Source organism: Gorilla gorilla, chromosome X (genome assembly GCF_029281585.2).
Source record: "Gorilla gorilla gorilla isolate KB3781 chromosome X, NHGRI_mGorGor1-v2.1_pri, whole genome shotgun sequence".
Taxonomy (NCBI): Eukaryota; Metazoa; Chordata; class Mammalia; order Primates; family Hominidae; genus Gorilla; species Gorilla gorilla.
In genome coordinates, this window is record NC_073247.2 from 45,267,634 (window position 1) to 45,287,902 (window position 20,269).

At 37.2% G+C, this 20,269-nt stretch overlaps 1 long non-coding RNA gene across 1 annotated transcript in view; it reads left to right on the forward strand.

The window, feature by feature from the left end:
* LOC129529714 (uncharacterized) overlaps window positions 1–11,481 on the forward strand; it is an 84,397-nt gene extending 72,916 nt beyond the window's left edge. The window contains exons 2-3 of the long non-coding RNA XR_008675266.2: window positions 11,069–11,190; window positions 11,377–11,481. This is a non-coding gene — a long non-coding RNA (uncharacterized lncRNA). The remainder of the gene's footprint in view (window positions 1–11,068; window positions 11,191–11,376) is intronic.
* The last annotated feature ends 8,788 nt before the right edge of the window (window positions 11,482–20,269 follow it).

A 20,269-nucleotide genomic window follows, 5' to 3' on the forward strand; every position in this document is an offset into this window, starting at 1 on the left:
AAGCTGTATTTTTAAATGCTTTTTTTCTAGGATGTTGATCACTACGCACAAGCCATGACCCTCCTCCAGGAAACTAATTCACCCACAGCCTCTGCTGCCTCAATAGGCACCTTTTGTAACCTAAATTCAAGTTCAGGCCATATCAAGGTGGACAGGAGAGGACTTCTGACTGAAGACTCATTAATCCATAGACAGCCCTATACTTTGTGATCTGATAGAAGAATTATGCCAACCCAATTTTCTTTCTCAATAATTTGAACACAGGCAGGGCGTGGTGGCTCACACCTGTAATCCCAGCACTTTGGGAGGCTGATGGGGGAGGATCACTTGAGCCCAGGAGTTCAAGACCAACCTGAGCAACAAGGCAAAATCCTGTCTTTACCAAAAATACAAAAATCAGCCAGGCATGGTGGCAGGCGCGTGTAGTACCAGATACTCGGGAGGCTGAGGCGGGAGGATGGTTTGAGCCTGGGAGACAATGGTTGCAATGAACAAGGATCATGCCATTGCACTCCAGCCCGGGTAACAGAGTCAAACCCTGTTCCTGCCCCTGCAAAAACAAAAAAAAACAAAAAAAAACCCCACCAATTTGAATACAAAGAGTAAGGAATAATTTACCAATTGGAACTGCAGGCAGAAGCTGAAGGAATGCAGTGAGAATATAAAAAGTTAACATCCACCAAATGCCTACCATATGCCTGACACTATCCAGCATGTTAAACAGGCTATCTTTTACATCTCCATAACAGCTCTATGGCCTAGGCATTGCTCTTAATTTGCAGGCACACAGAAAATAAGTTATTTAGTTACTTGGCTATGCATTAGCTAGTGGGGCCAGGATTCAAGCCTAGGTCTATGTGATTTCAGAGGCTCTCCTCTTAATCGTTGTATGGTACTGATTACAAAGGAAAGAGACTTTGTTCAAGTTCAGGTGGAGGATAACCTATGAGCATCTAGAGAATACCAGTTGTCTGTGAAGAGACATGGAATGGAATGAAATGGAACAGAGCGAAGGAAGGATAGCTATTGAGAAAATATTTCCTAGGAGAAAGAAGGAGGGAGAGGCTGGTCTCAAGAGCTGCTTTAGTTTAGTGTGGTGTTCTGTTAGATTGAATTTCAAACCATCTGTACTCTTGCACATTACTTGAGAAATTCTTTGTCCTTTGCCAATAAAATAATTTTTTAAAACTTATATGTACTAATCAGAACCATAAAAATCTATTTTAAAGAGAGAACAAACACAATTAAGATGTGTGTGCTACAAGCGTCCCATTCTTTCCTTCTGCTTCTGCCTTCATCTGCCAGCCTGTTTCCCTTGGGAAGATTGGTACAGACATAGACCCAATGAAGCTAGGGCCAGGAGGTCTGATGTTCATTTCTGGTTTGGGAGTCCCTTCACTGAATAGTCTCCTTACAATGAGGAAGACGGTAGCCATAACAAAATACCTAGAGACCAGTAAATGCCAGCTTCTCTTTCCTCCAATGCCACATGTACTATGCACTTCTGTTGGGAAGCCTTGGTCCCGGGGGTCATGCAACTGCAGATGTGTGCTTCCCCAAATTGCATTACCCAGGCAGCTCTCCATTTTAACAACCACTCCTGGACCCCAGAATCTAAGGTATCAAGGAAGGTCTTGGATAAACTCTTAACACTCATGCGTCTGCTTTATCCGTGGAATAAAATTCTCACCTCCTAAATTGGTGTTTTTTCTAAAAATTCCTCTTTTCCATCTTTGGATCTCTTTACTTTGTTCTTTGCCTTCACTTGCCTTCACTTTGCTCTTTCAACAAGTCCGGGTCAAGTTTTAAACTCATCTCCTGGAGTACCTTCAAATTCTGTCCCTTTGAAAATTGCAAATGAAGAAATGCTCTATAAAGGAAAGATCAGAATGACTTAATCAGTGGTTGAATTGATTCTTTCAGTTTTACAAAATCTCAGTAACCTCATGTCAATTATATGACAATGCATTTAGTTTGCAAAAAGTGCTATGATAAATTAGATATCTAAATATCAGATGAAACCAGGGCTTTCCGGGATTTCCTTAGATATTTCCCGGGCTCGTGTATCTGGGGACCATATGTAGGTTGGCTTTTCATAAAGAAAGGTCAAAACTGCAATGGTTTCCTCTGTTACATAGATTATGAATGGGATGATTAATATAACTTCATTGGCCAATCCATCAAAAGACATTATTTTTAATTAAAATAATAAGTAGGAGACATAAGGATACAATTCCATTTTAAAATATACAAGTAAAACCATTTTTTGTGAGTTTAAAAAGCAGCACACTCGTGCTGGATTCTTTATCTACCATGAGCATCTATTGTTTTTATTTGTTAAAAAGTCCAGTTTATTGAGGTATAATTTAGATACTGTAGAATTTAACATTTTCATGTATAGTTTGATGAGTTTTGATAAATGTGTACGGTTATATACCCACCACCATAATCATAATATGAAACATTTCCCAAAAGTTCCTTCATGTCGCTTTATAGTAAATGCCTTTTCCCCATTTCCAGCCTCTGTCAAGCACTGATCTCTTTTTTTTTTTTTCTGCTTTTTTCAGAGCGATGTCCTAAAATAGGATCATATGTTTTGTTAACCTTTTGTTCCTGGTACCCTTCACTTAGCATCATGCAGTTGAGATACTTCATATTGTCACCTGTACCAGTAGTTTGCTTCTTTTTAATGCTCAGTAGTATTCCATTGTCCAGAGGTATTGTAATTAGTTTATTCATTTACCAGTTGAAAGATATTTGGGTTATTTCCATTTTTGGCTATTATGATCAAAGCTGCTATGAATATTTTTGTATCAGTTTTTGTGTAAACATGTTTTCATAACTCTTGGGAAAATACACAGGGTGGGTATTTCTTTTATTTTCAAGTAAATATACACACATATAAAATGAGGTATGAAAACTGTAATTATATATATATAAAACATATATTATATATACATATATAATATATATTGTTTAATATTTTATATATTATATATAAGTAATTCTTTCAGATGAGACAAATTCATGTATTAACTGGAAACCCCAGGTTATTACATTAACTAAGTCTTTCATTCGAATGAGACTGTTTTGTGTTTAAGGTTTGATACTTTGGTCCTCTCTGAAAAGTACCTGAGAAATAATTCACAAATTTTAATGGAAGCTAAGCTTTTCAAATTCAGCATTTTGTTTTTATTTTTATATTTCAGACAAGATATAATACTTGTTGACTCTATCAGTAGCCTGTTCATCTTTCAAAGGTTTTTATTTTGAATTTTGCATTTCATGATTTTGAAAAACTTTCTAAAACAATACATTTTCAAAATTTCTGTATAGAATGATAAAAATTAACCAGTTTTTCTTCATTGTACACAAAACTCCTTAAGATAAAATTTGTTGATAGAGTAAAAGTTATAAATTTAGTTTAATTATCCTTTGCTACAGAGTTGGAAAGCAATAAAGGGTGGTAAGAAGTTTTAACAGCAAGCACAGTAGATAACTTTAGAGAAAAACATCTTACAGCTTTTCTTCCTTATCTGGAACCCACTGGTTGAGTTTGGTGCACTCAATCCACATGATCATGGGACAAGGTGAGTCCCTGTCTGCCCTCTTGGTAGATCATGACCTCACCTCTCTGCCTGTAGTATTTGAACCAGGATGAATTTCTAGACTATTTTAGGCCAATCAAATGCTTTTCCACAGAAATCTGGACTGACACTGAACTAAAGCTCTTTGTGTGAGTATGTCTGAGTCATAGATGCTCAGGGGCTGCTGAGACAGCTGTTTTTCCTCCATTTAACTGAGAAGAAGAGGATGCTCATTTGCAAGGAGGAATGAAGCAGATGTCCAGAGAAACTGAGACATGAGATGTATGTTCCAATGAGATTCTTAGCACTGGTTCCACTCTAGAGTTTCTGATGGTTTCTGAGGCCCAGGACACAGTCTTCTTGTGATCTGTGAAGCATTTAAAGAGGGAAATTTTAGTTTAACAGGGCTTGATATGATTTCTATCGCTTACCATCAAAGAGTTTCTAACTGCTATAACCAGAAGTTTTTCGCTACTCTCCCCCTAAATAATTGTGGGATTAGGTAAGATGCTCAAATTCTCTGAGTTTTGGTGTTTTCTGGGATTGGTGGATAAGAACACAGAATTTGGAGTTAGTCAAAACTGACTTCAGATGTGGATTCTACCACTTCTCTTTTCTGTGAGTTGGGAAATGTTGTTTAACTCAATTCAGCACTCTTTTCTCCACTGTAAAAGAGAGATAATAGTACCTTGAATTTCTGTGAGATTTTAATGAGGAAATACTTGTAAAATAATTAGGATAATTCCTATTGTATTGTAAGGGTTCAATAAATGGTGATCCTTGTTATTACTTATAATTCTGTAATTGTTTCTTCCTTCCCTTCCTCTTTTTCTTCTTTCTTTCCATAAATATTTTATGGTTCTATGTGCTAAAACTTATGTTAAGGATATTTCATGTTGTTAAAGGTAAAAGACATATTCCTCCAAAGAACTGGAATTCTCACTGGGAAAGGAGATTCATAAGTATAGCCAAAGTGTCACTTTCCAAGTACAGTAACAGACATGTGTACAGGGGCTTTCACCCACAAGTCAGGCTAAGAAGAGAGGCAGCCAAGGTTCATATAGCCCTTTCACAATTTCATTGCCAATGAAGAAAGTAGATGTGGCGTACAAGGGTCTACAGGCAATGGCATTTCCTGACTTGAAAGCCTACATGCAGAGTAAGATCTTTATGAAAGGCTTCTTGAGATTTGGTGATTTCTACTTGGGCCTCTGAGGCCAGACACACTATGATGGTGTCAAGCTCCTGTAAAGAAGAAATAGAGTGGTGGGCTACTGAAGTCCCTGACCTAGTCTTTCAAAAAATGACAAAATTACCATATGGTCAATGGACAAATGGTCTTGATAGGCTTCCTCTAATAACCTGTAAAACTCACTTAATGTTTGCTGCTCTAAAGGCCTGTATTCCAATGACTGATGCCTATTACCCAATATCAGAGAGCTCTAATGCAGCATTCAAAAATAACAGCACCACAGGTTAAATAAAAACATATTCCTCTAAAAGTCCATCTTGAACTAAACTGTTCCATTTCCTTATTCAAGTTAGAAACAGTGGTGCATTTTGTTGGATTTTATTTTACTTTATTTTATTATGATTTAAATTTAACTTTTAAGTTCGGGGTACATGTGCAGGTTTGTTATATAGATAAACTTGTGTTATAGGTGTTTGTTGTACAGATTATTTCTTCACCCAGGTATTAAGTCTAGTATCCATTAGTTACTTTTCCTGATCCTCTACCACCTCCTACCCTCCATCCTCTGATAGGCCCCAGTGTGTGTTGTTCCCTTCTGTGTGTCCATGTGTTCTCATCATTTGGCTCCCACTTACAAGTGAGAACATGTGGTATTTGGTTTTCTTTTCCTGTGTTAATTTGCTGAGGATAATGGCCTCCGGTTCCATCCGTGTTCCTGCAAAGGACATGATCTTGTTCTTTTTTCTGGCTGCATAATATTTCATGGTGTATATGTACCACATTTCTGTTATCCAGTCTACCATTGAGGAGCATGTAGGTTGATTCCACGTCTTTGTTATTGTGAATAGTGCTGCAGTGGACATATGCATACATGTGTCTTTATAAAAGAAAGATTTGTATTCCTTTGGGTATATGCCTAATAATGGCATTGCTGGGTTGAACAGTAATTCTGTTTTTAGGTCTTTGAGGAATTGCCACACCCTCTCTCACAATGGTCGAACTACCATTGTGTAGTGTAACTAATGGTTACACTCCTACCAACAGTGTATAAGCATTTGTTTTCTCTGCAACCTCACCAGCATCTGTTATTTTTTGACTTTTTAATAATAGCCATTCTGACTGGTGTGAGATGGTATCTCACTGTGGTTTTGATTTGCATTTCTCTAATGATCAGTGATGTTGAGTTTTTTTTTTTTGTATGCTTTTTGGCTGCATGTATGTCTTCTTTTGAGAAGTGTCTGTTCATGTCCTCTGCCCCCTTTTTAATGGGATTGTTTTTTTCTTATAAACTTAAGTTCCTTGTAGATGCCAGATATTAGACTTTTGTCAGATGGGTAGATTGCAGATATTTCTCCCATTCTGTAGGTTGTCTGTTTACTCTGATGATAGTTTCTTTTGCTGTGTAGAAGCTCTTTAGTTTAATTAAATCATATTTGTCTGTTTTTGCTTTTGTTGCAAATGCTGTTGGCATCTTTGTCATGAAATCTTTGCCCTTGCCTATGTCCTGAATGATATTGCCTAGGTTTTCTTCTAGGGTTTTTATAGTTTTGGGTTTTACATTTAAGTCTTTAATCCATCTTGAGTTGATTTTTGTATATGGTGTAAGGAAGAGGTGCAGTTTCAATTTTCTGCATATGGCTAGCCAGTTCTCCCAACACCATTTATTAAATAGGGAATCCTCTCCACATTGCTTGTTTTTGTCAGATTTATAGAAGATCAGATGGTTGTAGGTGTGTGGTCTTATTTCTGAGTTCTCTATTCTGTTCCATTGGTCTATGTGTCTGTTCTTGTACCAGTACTATGCTGTTTTTTGGGTACTGTAGCCTTGTAGTAAAGTTTGAAGTCAGGTAGCATGATGCCTTCAGCTTTGTTCCTTTTGCTTAGGATTTTCTTGGTTATTTGGGCCCTTTGATGGTTCCATATGAATTTTAAAATAGTTGTTTTTTCTAATTCTGTGAAGAATTTCAGTGGTAGTTTAATAGGAATAGTGTGGAGTCCATAAATTGCTCTGGGCAGTGTGTCCATTTTAATGATATTGGTTCTTCCTATCCATGAGCACGGAATGTTTTTCCATTTATTTGTGTCATCTCTGATTTGATTTGTATTCTCCTTGCAGAGATCTTTCACTTCCTTAGTTAGCTGTATTCCTAGGTAGTTTATTCTTTTTGTGGCAATTTTTGGCCAAAGCTAACAGGAGCCAGAAGGCAGAGGAGCCTCTGATGCACACTGCAGGCCTCAGCTTCCCAGGGCACAGAGAAGAGCTGTTGGTAGAACTACGGCAGATGGAACATAACCCCAACAGTCCCCAAGTCATGATTTGGTTGTTCTTTTTGCAAAGTGGCAGGCTTTAGCTGCTGCTTTTTTGTTTGAGTGTCTTTTTTTTTTTCATTTAAGCAGTCTTTATTTCCACCTCTATTTGCAAATGCTCCCTAGCAATCGACTAATGGAGTAGCTCATTTCACCTATCAGTCAGTTTCTCTACAATAGCTGGCAAACATTGCTCTTTATGTGGTGGCTGGTTGAACTTTATAAATTGTGTTTAGAAACTAGACCCATAATTTTTGAAGATAATAAAATTATATCAGTAACATAGCTTTGGAAGTCCTTTTGAAATAGATGATATTAGAAAAATTAACTTGGGTAGCACGTGTTTAGGGTTGGTGAACTTATAATAGTGGAAGCATTTTAGTGTTTGGTTGCTTTTCTCCTCCAAAGAATAGACAAAACCTAATCAAATGCTTATGAAACAAATGCCATGCTATAAAATTTCATAGGTTTTATTTGCTTATAACGAACCTAGTGGAGCTGCTTCAGCAATGTGATGGACGATTTTCTGTACCTAAATTGTGGGACCATTGCTCTGATTTTCCATTTTGTTGCTATCCAAGCAGAATGCAGAAGGGTACAATGAGTCTGCAATGCCACATCACATGTATCTTTAGGTCTGATGTTAAATAAACCCGAGAGTAAATATCAAATGAAGAAAGAATATTACCTATAAACTCCATGTTTTAGGATCTGTGCTCTTTATTTCATTCAATTAATTTCTGATATGAATTTGTTTTGTAACACTATAACACAATATATTTCCTCAAGCTTTGAAATGCACTGTGTCTTTAAGTCTGTATTTTAAAAATTTAACAAATAATATTAGGTGGCTTCTAGATGCAAGCTCTCCCAAAGGACCTGCATGGTATCACAGGATAAGTGGTTCTATCTGTAGTCAGAGATGAGGACACAGTTGTCATTTAGATTCTCATGAGGGTTCCCCGGGTGGGTCATGCTATAAGGCACTGCACAGCTGCCAAATTGAAAGGCAGGGAATCAGTACGAGTGCACAGTCCACGAACATGAATTTGAGCAAGCTATACAGCAAGATCCCTGTGAAAGGACAGAAAACAAAGGGCATGTCATGAGGTCATGGTGGAGAAGGGGTTCAAAGGATAAACCTCGGGTCTCCTATTCCTCACTCCCCCCAGGAGATTGTGTCAACCTCAAGATGCTGTGGTCTTGGACCTTGTACAAGGGAATACAGAGGAGTCCAGGGTGGCCGCATTCGTGAATAACTAGTGAGTGAAAACAGAGGAGGAAAAAGGAGGCGAGTACTTTCTACTTAGGTCCTTAACAATTATGATCCAGTGGGCTGCTGAGATGTCATTTAACCCCACTCTAGTCAGGGCAGTAAGCACAGGTGATTCCAGGGCAGATGTCCCCATTCCCAAGTACCTTTCATGTAAAATATCTCCAGCCTTCCCTTACGGCTTCTTACCCCTCCCTTGCTGTCTGTATAAAGTCCTGCATTATTCTCCAGTAAGGAAGAGTACTTGAATGTTTCTACTAACATGTAAAGAAGTCAACCCACGTGGGCTCACAGATTAGCATCCGTGATGCTAATACATAGCATCACGGTACATAGGTGGTACATAGGTGGTTTATTGATTAGTGAGGTCCTCATACCATCTAGACAGAAGAGGACACAAGGCAGGGTCGCTACCTTTGGAATGGGAAGAAGGATATTTCACTCAGGTTCAGAGTTGCCAGGAGAATAAAGGGCCTAACCCTCAAGGGATGGGTGGCATGTTAGGAGAAGGGACAGAGGGGATCCTTAACTGGATGTGTCTCCCCAGAACCTCACTTGGGCCTGGCTCTTCCATGGTGATGTAGCTCACAGGGAAACAGTCCAGCAGGGGTATCTTTCTGAAGCAGAGCCAGGGCAAGGCAAACAAGCCATATTTAACCTTGTCTCTGAGCCGGTCACCTGTAGGGATTTCTTACCTCTTTGCTTTTAAATTTCTTTTGATTCTGTTTCTCTCGTGTTCTTTTGTGATGAAATAGCCACGTGGGACCTGAGCAACTTGGCCCTGAAATGGCACCTGCTCATCTTGAATTCCACTGTGAGGAGAAGTTATGAGGCAAAGCAAAACGTGAGAGAATTGTCCTTACATTGGGGTCTTTTTAAGAAATACATTTGGTGTATCCTAAGGGAAAAGGAACACATTTGAGCTTCATGTCTATAACTAGACTTTCAAGTTATGATTTGCCATATATATATTGGTCCTTTTATGGTAAAACAAAAAAATTGTAATGTAAATATTGTATTTTTTTTAAAAGTTCCCTATTAAAGTTAACCGAATAAGAATGAACTAATTATTTCACTGAAGTTGCTAAGTGTTGGCATTGTGCTTGGCACATCCCTGCTATGATCTTAGGAAATGCAGAATTTTAGAAGTATCTAAGTTGGTATTGGTTGGAGATATAAACATATAATCATTTTATTTACAACTGTGATTTAAAAATACTAACCTTCGCCTGATTTTAAATGCAATTTATTTTTCTGCTTTGTTATATATGTAATTCTTAAAGTTACTTATTTATAAATCAAAAGCTAAAATTTATAATTTACTATCTGTATTTTCAGACCCCTGACTCTTCATTAACTTCTTGATTCATAAACAATGGATCAAAAGTCCCAGTTGATAGATGCAAACTCTTCTGCTGGATTTATGTACTCTAACCAAGAGCCCTAGTGTAAATCATTGTCAAGTTTACAAATGTTCCTATTAGTTAGTGCTTTAGCTGTCTGATTTGAAAACACCTGCTCTCTTTACTGTCCAATTCTGATTTATCTTTTTAATATACAGCACATTCTTATAATTTGTTACTACCAAGTACTGATTTATAAGGATGTTGTAATAAATTTTATAACGTAAATTTTAAAGGCTTTGGATTAGGTACACAAGATTTTTGAAAGCTTTATGGCTGAAAAACAATTCTTAGAAGCCAGAAGTAAATTTTATGTCAATATCCTACAAAACAAGCATGGCATACTCGACTTAAGAATATTTGTATTTTCTTCCTATATCGTCTTCCCATTCCCTGCATTGAGACTTTCCTTTTCATAAAAGTCTGTACCATTGTTGGCTGGACCTAAGCAGACATGCAAAGGCAAACAAGTATTAGTGTTTAACCTGGACAGATTGATATAATTACTGTGTACTAAGCCCCTTGCTGAGTTTTGGGGAGCCTGAATGGTTTTATCTTGGTTCTCCCTTCCATCTGTCCTTTTCTTCTGCTGGGGACACATTGACACATATTTGGATTTAAATCCCTGCTTGGGGAGCTCAGAGCACTTGTTGAGCAGCCTTTTAATTACATATCTGTAAAGTAATTTATTGTTTCCCTGTCTGAGGGCTGAGGGATTTATGTTTATCAGCTATATGCTCTTGTGTACCGATGACTGGACTACTGGCCAGTCAGGGAGATTCACTCTATAGAGGATTAGGGCAAGGACTTAGGGCATTGAGTAAAATTACCATTTTAGAATAATATCCTTGAAGGTGCTATATACAGTAAGGGGAAATGGATAATTTTTTTCTCATTATTATATCAAATTTAGCAGATCTGTGTGGCTCACTTTGTTCCTTAGATTCATGTAGTTCATGTTTGTATTCTTCTCCCTCTCAGGGTGGGATATATTGTTGCATGGTGACATTTACTGCAAAGGTTTTATCTTACCAAATTGCTGAGAGCTGCCTAAAGCAGGCAATTACAGGCATATATTTTTTTGGATGAACTACCAAATAGTACACAGAAGTTATTATCCTGTAGTCTCCACACAGCCCTGAAATTTATAGAAATCTAAGAGATTTGGGGCAGGGAAAAATGGCGGATGGAAAATTTACCATTTGACAGTTGAGATTGATCATAAAGCATTTTTTAATAAAACATTATTTAACAACACAAATTTTAGAACAAAGTAATTCTGTTTTGTTTTGTTGTTTTGTTTTAGAACAGATCTGCTTTGGAGCTATCCCTGAACCAGGCATTGGGATTGGAGTTGGGTACATGGAGGAACTAAGACAATGTTCTAGAATATCAAAACATGGTCTGTGTCCTCAAGAACAAGTCAAGGTAGTAAGGCCAGTGATATGGTTTGGCTCTGTGTCCCCACCGAAATCTTATCTTGTAGCTCCCATAATTCCCACGTGTGGTGGGAGGGACCCAGTGGGAGATGGTTGAATCATGGGGGTGGGCCTTTCCCCTGCTGTTCTTGTAATGGTGAGTGAGTCTCACGAGGTCTGATGGTTTTAAAAACAGGAGTTTCCCTGCACAAGCTCTCTTTTTGCCTGCTCCCATCCATGTAAGACATCACTTGCTCCTCCTTGCCCTCTGCCATGACTGTGAGGCCTCCCCATCCATGTGGAGCTGTAAGTCCATTAAACCTCTTTTTCTTTTTTTTTAATTATTATGGATACAAAACAGTTGTGTATATTTATGGGGTACATGTGAAATTTTGATACAAGCATACAATGTTTCATTATTAAGTCAGGGTAACTGGGGTGTTCATTGCCTCAACTATTTATAATTTCTTTGTGTTAGAAACATTCCAATCTTTTTTTTATTATATTTTAAGTTCTGGGGTGCATGTGCAGAATGTGCAGGTTTGTTAAACCTCTTTTTCTTCCCAGTCTCGGATATGTCTTTATCAGCAGCATGAAAGCAGACTAATACAGTGAGATTCAAACTCAAAGTAGTAAATAAACAACATAAGATTTTTCACTGGATTCTCCAGGGCTTCAGCTAGGTTTCCTTGCTGAGTAGGTTTATGAGCCACTGCAAGTCGTAACAAGTTTTTAGAGCCTTAGTTAATCCACTTTAAGTAGAGAGGATTTGATTAACATTCACTGAGTATCTTTTATTTTCCAGGCACTGTAGAAACTACTAGGGATTGAGTGATCAATCATCCATAGTCCAACTTCACAGAATTAAAGTCCAGAAGAGAAGGCAGAAATTTCTATAACTAATAAAGTTACATATATGTTACAAAAGCCTGAACAAATGCTGCAGAAGAGGAGAAAAACACCTAAGGTTCCTTTTAACCCTTTGCTACTAGTGATTTTATGATAGATGTTTATAAATCCATAAGTGAAAAACATTATACACATAATATTACTTATTTTATTTATTCCACACACAAAAAAATGACCTTTAGTGCATAGTAATCTCTTTCCCATTGAGACAATACTTTTGCAGAGACATATTATTGAACTATGTAGTTGCTACATAGAATTAGTGGTTTCAAACAAGAGAGTGAAAAATAAAATTGAATAAAAATTGAAATGAAAAGAAAACAATTATATAGGAGGGATTATATTTGTTATATGTATATTTTTGCATGTAAAACAAATGGCAATGGTATGCATCACTACTATATAAATTGGATTTTATCATGATGGACAAGAACACTGCTGGCATGGATGTTACATTTTGAAATATAAATGAATTTGGAGGAGTAACCATGCCCCCCCACTTTTTTTTTTTTGAGATGGAGTCTCACTCTGTGGCCAGGCTGGAGTGCAGTGGCATGATCTCTGCTCACTGCAACCTCCGCCTAGTGGCTTCAAGCGATTCTCCTGCCTCAGCCTCCCAAGTAGCTGGGACTACAGGCGAGCACCACCACTCCCAGCTAATTTTTGTATTTTAGTAGAGACGGGGTTTCAGCATGTTGGCCAAGATGGTCTCTATCTCTTGACCTTGTGATCCGCCCACCTCAGCCTCCCAGAGTGCTGGGATTACAGGTGTGAGCCACTGTGCCCAGCTGTTTATCTTTTCTTTTTTTTTTTTTTAATAGGATTTTAGGTGGATAATAGGACGATACAGTGAGGTCTCTAAAGAGCATTAACTGACGAAAATGGGTTTCCCTATTGAGGAGGTCTCGTCATTGAAGATTGGGCATGTAGAGTGACATTTGTGGGCTTCACAGGCCTCTCTTGTAGCTGTGTTCCCTCCTTCTTCATGGAAAGGTTTGGGATTGCCTTGCCTTTCTGATATTGCCTGGCACAATATTCCTTAGTGCCTTGGGGTTGTAGTTGAATTGGATTGATTCCCTTAAGCTTGGGTATGTTCCAAATTTGCCCACGGCTTTGCTATGACCACCACAGGCTTAAACTAATTATAACATTTAAGAACATAACTCAGGTCCTCTTCCTTCCACGAGAGCAAATTTAGGAACCAAATGTTTTTCCCAATGACAGCTTAACTGAGGTAAAAAAAACCAAGTTTTTTTTCACCTTGAAAATAGGAAACTTCTAAGTAAAAATGAAAGAAAATGGATTTATACCTAATGTTTTCTTTCTGGACCAGCCTTTAATTAAAGCCACAGTTACATATGGGCATTTTAAGTACTCATTTTCTTCATCTCCAATATTATAATTTTGCCTTTATTCTTCATTCAATGCATTCATTTGACATGAGATCTTTGAACAAAATCATGCAAATGTAAACATCAAAATATAATTACCAAAATGATAAAAAAATTCAGCAGGCAGATAACCTCTTTGAAGAAGAGAAACAATCGTAGCTAATAAAGCTGCCAAGTAGATATGAGAAATTCACTGCTTTATGCAAATCTAAGAAGAGAATGGGTAGTTTTAATTATTCATTACACTGATGCTCAGGGAAAAATAAATTAAAAGCCTCTTATTTTATGAGAATTTAATTCAATTTATATGCTGTCCTTCTCTACTACCTTTCCCATGAGGCTTGTTGAACTATAGATCTTTGTGAAAAATAGCTTTCTCCCTTCCATTAGTGTTTCTTCCTGCCACAGTCATCTCATGTACCCCACGACTGCGGTAGTGACATCAGACTTATTTTAATTCACAGCCATGTTTCTACTAATGAAAAGCAAGATAGGCTTAAAAACAATGACGTCCACCTTCAGATAAGATGCTAGTGGCACAGACATATATGCTTGGGTTTGGATATGTCCCGTTCAACATTTTAATAAGTGAGTTGAGTTAATTCATGAAAATGATATATATTTATTAAATGTGTGGATGTTACAGAAATGGAAAAGTCAGTTAATATGATAAATGATAGAATCAGGTGTCAAAAAGATACTGAAAAACTGCAAATCAGGAAAGTAACACATTTATATGTACCCTGAGTCTCACCCTTATCTGACTCAGATGATACTTAGATACAACTTTGGACTTTAGAGTTGATACTAGAATAAGTTAAGACTTTTGAGTCTTTTGGGATGGAATAAATATATTTTACTTGTGAGAAGGACATCCATTTCAGGGGGCTGGGGTGGGGAATGCAATGGTCTGAATGTTTGTATACCCCAAGAATGTATGTGTTGAAATTTTAACACCCATTAAAATGTTATTAGGAGGTGAGACCTTTGGGAAGTAATTAGTTCATGAGAGTACAGCCCTCATAAATGTATTAATGCCTTATAAAAGGGACCACAGAAAACTCTCTCTCCCTATTTTCCCAATGTGAACTTATAAAGAGAAGATGACAGTCTGAAACTCAGAAGAAGGCCTTCACCAGAGCCTGACCATGCTGTCACCCTGATCATGAACTTCCAGACTCCAAAACTGTGAGAAATAAATTTCTGTTGCTTAAGCCCTCCAGTTTAAGGTAATTTGTTATAGCAGCTCAAACTGACTGAGACATTAATTTAGGATAAAAATCAGTTATATCTATAAACAGATTGGGGAAACCTAGATAAGTGGTAGTTTATGTTAAAACAATAACAACAACAGTAACAACAGCAGCACAAAATTAACCAGAAGTTTTAGTTGACTTCAAGCTCAATATGAATCTCTAGTTTCAAGTCCACTGCCATAAAACTTAATTTTGGAAAATGTGATGAAGCTATATAGCAAAATTGCCTTTGGGGGATAAAATACATTCTGGAAATGCTCCAGTAGGAAGTTCTTGCATTCCTTTCGATGTATGGGCTCATGGATTGCACATACCTTTTATTTTGTGTCAGGGAAACCCAGTATTGAATACAAAAATATAAGAAATTAGCACTGGAAGTTGTGATTACATTTTTCTTTTCCATAGCTCATTTGTTGAAATGTCTGACTTTACTCATCTGAAATTGAAACTAATAACAGACACCTTCCTGGGCCTGTGTAGGCATAAATTTGATAGTGAGGACAAAATTGCATTAAAACCTAAAGTACTATTCCATGTTAATTTTAAATAATGTCTTTCCACAGGTATATTCTTATTTGGAGGCATGTAAGTATGTTAGCACACATAGAAAAATAGGATTTGGACACTCATGTACTGTTGGAGGGAATATAAGTTGACACAGGGGACTTGTACATAGCTTTCAAATTTTTAAGTACAAATGTTTTAATCAAGTAGTTCCATTTCTCTTTGACTCTCCTATAGAAATACTCATATATGCACAGATATATGTATAAAAACTCTTTTTCAGCAGTTTTGTAATAGTAAGACGTTGGAAAAAATTTTAAAGTATATTAATAGGGAAATGGCTCGGAATTTATAGTAAATTATAGAATATAAATACTATGAGATACTATGTAGTGGCAAAAAAAAGAATGAGGTATACTGATAAGGAAAGATATCCATCAAAAAAGCATGTCAAAAAATATATAAAAAATGGATCAAATGTATGTAAAAATTAACCTTCGTGAATGTGAAGAGTGCACAAATATATTTGCGTATGTGTATAGACACACACTTACATATGTAATATCCGTATCTACAGATCTCTCACATTTGTTCTTGACTGTCTTTTCAAGGATGTGTGTGTGGCAAACAGCCTCGGAAGACAGAAATAGTATCTCTCTATGGGATAGGAGGCAGAGGGCAGATTTGTTTGCTGCACAGGATAACAGTTTTTTATCCCAAGGGCAAATGTGGGGCAGGTTCTCCAGAAGTCCCCTTCAAAAGATTGCAGTTTCCTTAAGCCAGGGTTGCTCATGGACACAGGTGTTACTTTTTGCTGCCTCTGTGAATATGTGTGTGGGGTGGGTGTAGCAATTAATCGTTCCATCTGAGGTGATAAAGGGTAAATCCTGAAATACTAGCAGTACATGAACAACTACTTTGAATTTACCTGTGTGCATTCAGAGGGCAGAGCTAGAGGCAATCATTGAGGAGAAGTTACAAAGGAAAAGGAGGCAGAATTTGCATCAATAAAAGGAGAAATTTCCAAATACTTAAAGAAACAACCTCACACGTGGTAAAATGGCTGTTATAAAAAAGAAGAAAGATAACAAGTTTTGATGAGGATGTGCAGAAAAGTGAATCCTGATGCACTCTTGCTGGGAATGCAAACTGATACATTCACTATGGAAAACACTATGGTGGATCCCCAGAAAGTTAAAACTAGAACTACCATATGTTGTGCAATTCCACTTCTGGTTGTATATCTCAAGGAAATGAAATGAGTATGTGGAAGAGATATCTGCACTCTCATGTTCACTGCAGCAATATTCAGAATAGACAGGATATGGGATCAATTGAAGTGCCCATGAAGGGTTAAATGGATATAGAAAATATGATATATATACACAGTGGAATAGTATTTAGCCTTATAAAAGAAGGAAATCTTGTCATTTGAGACAACCTGGATGAACCTCAAAGACATGTATATTAAGTAAAAAAAGCCAGACACAGAAAGACAAATATTGCATGTCTTACTTGTATGTGGAATCTAAAAAAGTTGAACTCATAGAAGCAGAAAGCAGACTGGTTACCAGGAGCTGGGGGTTGGGAGTGAGGGGAATTGGGTAGATGTTGGTCGAAAGATACACAATTTTAGTTAGACAGCAGGAGTAAGTTCAAGGGATGTATTGTACAACATGGTAACTATAGTTAATAACAATGTATTACATACTTGGAAATTTCTGAGTGTAGATTTCTCACCCTTTATAGTATTCTCACCATGAAAATAATAAATATGTGATGTAATATATATATATATATATTAACTAGATCGACTTTGCCATTCCACAGTGTATACATATTTCAAAACATCATGTTGTACACCATAAATATATATAATTTTTATTTGACAAATAAATAAAAATAAAAATAGAAATATATAGGTAAATTTCTCTTTAGTAAATTATTATTGCTCACCTTAAGGTTCCTTTTCCTCATTATTGTTTCATCATTAAAGAGTTATGATCCTCATCTAGTGGGTTAATCGTTATTGGATTTAATATTCTAAGTACTTAAGGAGTCTGATTTAACAAATTTGATCCTTGTCTCTTTTCCCTATGCTCTCTTCCCCCGTCCCTGCCATATGGCTTGACTTCATTTGGGCAGTTATGTTTCCTCCATTCATGTATCTTTCCTTATTCATAGAATTAGGATCTAACGGCCAGAATTTAATTTGAAAATTGGGTGCAATCGCATGTTCTCACTCATAGGTGGGAATTGAACAATGAGAACACTTGGACACAGGAAGGGGAACATCACACACTGGCGCCTGTCGTGGGGTGGGGGGAGGGGGGAGGGATAGCATTAGGAGATATACCTGATGTAAATGACCAGTCGATGGGTGCTGCACACCAACATGGCACATGTATACATATGTAACAAACCTGCACGTTGTGCACATGTACCCTAGAACTTAAAGTATAAAAAAACAAAAAAGGATAGAAAAGATGGAGACACATGAGAGGCTAAATAGCCTATATTTAAGCCAGCAAGCAAAAATGTATGTAAAGGTGCCTCATAAACACTGCAAATAAATCCAGTTGAACTCGAAAAAAAAAATTGGGTGCCATCTTTCTGCTAATTGAAATACTGACGGCTGCATTGGGTCTGCTTTGATTTTGGGCTGTAAGTATTTGGTCCTCTAGACTAAGGGATTATGGAATCTACCAAGCGGTCCTGCTCACCTCTATTTTGAGGTTTAGGGCTAAAGCCCCCATTGAAAAAAAGAAAAGGATGTCTTTCTCTTCTGTACCTCTTAATATACACCACCCCTGCCCCCTTAGGAAGGCAATAGGGAAGATCTTGCTGGGCCAGGAAAGATTGAAGTAATTCTGGATTCCTGGTCCAGCACCACTGTAACATCGTTCTCTAACAGAGCTGCAGTGATTTCTGTTCCCCAACAGATATTGGCAGGACTATCAATTGCAGCAGTCCCCAACCTTTTTGGCACGAGGGACTGGTTTCATGGAAGACAATTTTTCCACAGATAGTGGGGGTGGGAGGGAATGAAACTGTTCCACCTCAGATCATCAGGCATTAGATTCTTATAAGGAGTGTGCAACCTAGATTCCTTACATGCACAATTCACAATAGGGTTCCCGCGCCTATGACAAGCTAATGCTGCCACTCATCTGGCAGGAAGTGAAGCTCAGGCTGTAATGCTCACTCGCCCGCTGCTCACTTCCTGCTGTGCATCTCGGTTCCTAACAGGCCATGGACTGGTACCAGTCTGTGGCCTGAGAGTTGGGGACCCTTGATCTTTTGGACCAGAGTGGTTACAATAGATGACTTGTATGAAGTTTCCATAATGCATTCCTTTTGTATAAGAATTGCTTCTATCTATATGTATCTTGTAACATCATATTTGTGCCTTAAATAAACTCAATAAAATTATTTTAAAAATTACTTATTGTATTCTCTCCATATAGCATAGATATTAGTATAATTCAGATTGTAAAATGGAGGAAGGAATAAAAATGTAAATGATTATCTGCGAAAACAGCACATCTTAAAATGTAGTTTGTTAGGTGTCAGTGCTTTATAAACAAAATTACAACTAAATATAAGTGTCGGACGAGCCTGAAAAGACAAATATCAAGCAAATCTCAAACATGTTTCAAAACAGTTTTGCCACAATCATAGCAGCCTAATGTCCATTGTATTAAAAATACCTTAATTCATCTCCCTTCTATGATTTTCCATCCTTCCCTTTTCACATGTAAAAGGCAGCCATAATTTTTGCATGTTTCTTACAGTAATTTTATTGTAGTTTTCTAACCTTTACCATTGGCATATTTATCTTCCTTTTGGGCCTGGTTCTACTTTATAGAAACACCATGCTATCGAAATCTCCAGACAGGGACTGTGGGGTTTGACCTCTCCTCCTCATGCATTGTTAATAGAACTCCCATCCCTTTTGTTAACACTTTGAAAATGCCAAACAATAATTTACAACTCCTCACTCCTGCAGGGCCTTTGTAAAGAAATCTCACAGATGGTATGAAGAACTCTTGGACAGTGCATGCAGGGCTACGGATTGCAGGAATGTCTTGGAGGCTTTGTGCACTCAGGACGAGGCATGAACCATCAATGAAGAAAGGGAAAAAGGAAAACAATAATAGAACCCAAACTTGTAGCCTATACCCTAGAATGCTTATGAACGAAGCTGTCAAAGAACCGTACCCTGTATTTATGGAGTGTGATGTTTAATTGGAACTGAATAAATCATATATTAAATAGATATATTGAAGAAAAAATAGGACCATAGATACACATGCACACATACATACACACCACATACATTACAGATAATTTAATACGTGCATGCATTGTTTATTTTTAGAGATGGTTTTCAAAACACAACATATTCTAGGGAAAGGGTCAGCAAATTTTTTCTAAAAAGGAACAGATAGTATGTGTTTTCGGTTTTCTAGGCCACATCCAATCTCGGTGTCAATGACTACTCATTTCTATTGTAGTACAAAAACAGCCCTAAACAATATGTAAATGAATGTGTGTAGCTGTGTTACAATAGCACTGCATTTATCAGCGCTGACATTTGAATGTCACATAATTTTAATGTCATATTATTCCTTTTATTTTGTTCAATCATTTAAAAATGTAAAAGCTTTTATTTGCTTGCAAACTATACAAAAACAAGTGGTGAACTGTATTTGGCTCATGGGTGACATCTGCTTCAAAGGGTCAATATCTGTGGGATAAAATAAAAGGTTATGATGTCCAAAATTTGAAAGTATGTTAGATTTGAGAATATCTCTTAATACTTAACATAATTGAGTAACTTTCATGGACATGACTATTTGAAAGTGCTAAGATAATCACAAGTTAGTTCTGTCCTCTCTGTGTTTCCTCTGCAGTTGTTATATAGGAAATTTCCTGTCCTCTGAAAAGTTATCAGCAAATTTGACTGTGTGTTTTTTTGTAAATTATCTTGTACTGGAGAGCCACCATCTCCATTTGAAATTTAATA